At 37.4% G+C, this 2,374-nt stretch overlaps 1 protein-coding gene across 1 annotated transcript in view; it reads left to right on the forward strand.

The window, feature by feature from the left end:
- Nucleotides 1-2,374, forward strand: part of LOC103365651 (uncharacterized) — a 20,960-nt gene that overhangs the window by 16,047 nt on the left and 2,539 nt on the right. The window lies entirely within an intron of this gene.

A 2,374-nucleotide genomic window follows, 5' to 3' on the forward strand; every position in this document is an offset into this window, starting at 1 on the left:
CACATGCTGCCACGTTCTGCAGAGATTCAACAGATGCCAAACAAAGTCACTGACATTTATCAGCTTGGGAAGGGTTACAAAGCCATTGCTAAGGCTCTGGGACTCCAGCGAACCACACTGAGAGCCATTATCCACACATGGAGAAATATGGAAGAGTGGTGGACCGTTCCAGGAGTGGCCCAACGGCCAATAATCCTCCAAGAGAGCGTCAGCGTCTCATCCAGAAGGTCACAAAAAATCAAAGACGGACATCAAAAGAACCGCAGGCCGCACATGCCTCAGTTAGGGTCAATGTACATGATTCCACAATAAGGAAGTCACTAGGAACAATGGCATCAGTGGGAGAGTTGCAACACATGAACTACTCCTCACCATAAAGAGCATTAAGGCTCATCTGACATTTGCAAAAACGATGTGGATGAGGGTTCACATCCTGTGAAGTATTGAGTCAAAGGTGGAACTTGATAGAAGAAATGGGTCCTGTTACATTTGGTGTACAGCTAATACTGAAGAGCATGATACCACCAGCGTGGATTATCTCAGCCTAATATCAAATCAATATAAATATTAGTGTGATGATCGGGAACATTTAAGTGCGAGAAATATTCAAAAATAAAAGACATCAGGAAGGGGCCAAATACTTTTTCACAGCACTGTCCATCCACAGATTCAACACAAATGTTATGTTTTCTAGCCACACTGTCACATTTTATGCTTCCTTTCTTTAGTCACATGTTAAGCTGACTTATTTTCTGTGTATATGATGTCATATTTACACAGTTCACCTCTTTAGTTGACAGGAAGTAAGCTTAGTTCTCATGCAGAGTGTTATCTGGTCGCTGTTCAGGTTTTGATTGAAACCGAATGAGCTCCAGTCGACACAGAAGCCTTCAACATTGATGAGTTTATTTGAATTTCACCATAGTGGTTAAATACGTACGTATAGTTGTACGAACACATAAGAAAAGTCTTGTTACTCTATACATGCAAACAGTTATGCTTAGAAATATGACGTATTTGAAACTAAAAATATCAAAATTAATGCTTGATGGCCAAAAACATTTTCTTTTCGTAATTATCGTTTTGTAGATAAGTTGTGATAAAGAATCAACAGATAATCCAAGAGAAATGTGAGATGGTGAGATGATGTCTATCTTGATGCTTAAAGAGTCAGTTTTTGCCTTGAATTGTGATAATTATGTTCAGGGATAAGATAAGATAAGATAAACTTTATTGATCCCCTCACCAGAGGATTTTCCATGCTAAAGCACCGAGATACAAATGAAGCATTGACAAAGCAAGACAATAAATACAAATGTACAATGAGGCCAAACATCTTTGGATTGTTGGGTTCTCTGTTCTTTGATTAAAATTTGTAAGGTCCTTACCTTACTTTGTGAAGTGATGAGATGACATATGTTTTGAATTGGTGCGATATAAATAAAATTGAATAGAAGATGTTATTGAGAGAAAGGGCCAGTGTTAACATGATGTTATTGCTCATGAAGAGCCGTAAGAGAACAGAAGATCTGTAAGAGCGATAGTTTTATTTGCTCCAAGGAGAAAACATGTGTCTGCATTTCTGCTAGTTTTGTGATACTCCAGAAATAATTCACGAGACCAGAACTGTACGTATTTTTAAAAATGATTCTTAACTTTGTGAAAAGGGAGCATAAAAAAAAATCAGCGACTTTGACAGATCTGACAATAGGAGATGAGGGAACTTATTCCATGTCATTCGATGGGCAGAGACAGCCCTCGACTTTCACACTGAAGGTTTTGGGTGAGAACTTTTTACACTGTTGGTTAAAGACTGTGCATCACATTTTAAACCTTTTTTTGCAGTGGTCTGTTACATTAATGACGAGCATTATAAACACAACAGACACAACATATGTCAATAGTTGATAGAGCACCTGCAGCTTTTATGCAACAGTTTGATGAACATAACATTCATGACTGAAATGTTGTCAGACGGCCTCAAGTTGCTTCAGTTTATCATTTTAAAAGGACACTAAGTAAACGTCCGTATATTACTCACACTAACAGCTTATGCAATATTGTATTATATCCTGTGTGTGTCACAATTTGGAGGAAATGTCATCACGTACTTGTGATATTTGGATCACGATTACACTTTTAAGGGGTGATGCCTTTTCTTTGAACACTAATATACTTTACATGTCTATCCCACTTTAAAATATTTATAAAAATAAGTATTTCTGTTTGCTATGTGTAAGATAAAAGAAGTCAAACCTTGTTTGTTTAATTTTATTTTTTGGGTTTCCTCAGAATGTGCTGCCACGGTTGAAAAAAATTATGGAGACTTTTGGAACCTCCCTTTGCCTGAAAATGCAGAAATCTTGGAGTTCAC

The sequence above is a fragment of the Stegastes partitus genome, unplaced genomic scaffold, assembly GCF_000690725.1.
Source record: "Stegastes partitus isolate 25-593 unplaced genomic scaffold, Stegastes_partitus-1.0.2 Scaffold860, whole genome shotgun sequence".
Classification (NCBI taxonomy): domain Eukaryota; kingdom Metazoa; phylum Chordata; class Actinopteri; family Pomacentridae; genus Stegastes; species Stegastes partitus.